We start from the raw sequence: 300 nt of genomic DNA on the forward strand, positions 1-300 counted from the left end.
GTGATGGGAGTCCAAGCCCGGGGCCCTCCAGCTGCCCTGGGGGATGCCCCGGGCAGTGGCATCCCCTCGCTGCCGGGCTGTCTGCAGCCAGACCCACCCAGCCCGGCCGCGGAGCACCCGTGGGTGCCCCCACTAACCAGTAGCACCAGTCAGGCCAGCTCTAGCTGCCGCCTCGCCCGGCCCCAGCTTCCCCAGCACCGTGAACCTCCAGAAGCATCTTCTCAGCAGCGGCCAGAGCGGGGCTGGGTGGGCACCAGCAGCAGTGCCAGCACCGGGTGCAGTGCCACAGGCAGGGGAACA

Source organism: Egretta garzetta, unplaced genomic scaffold, assembly GCF_000687185.1.
Source record: "Egretta garzetta isolate BGI_Z169 unplaced genomic scaffold, ASM68718v1 scaffold42, whole genome shotgun sequence".
In the NCBI taxonomy this organism is placed as follows: domain Eukaryota; kingdom Metazoa; phylum Chordata; class Aves; order Pelecaniformes; family Ardeidae; genus Egretta; species Egretta garzetta.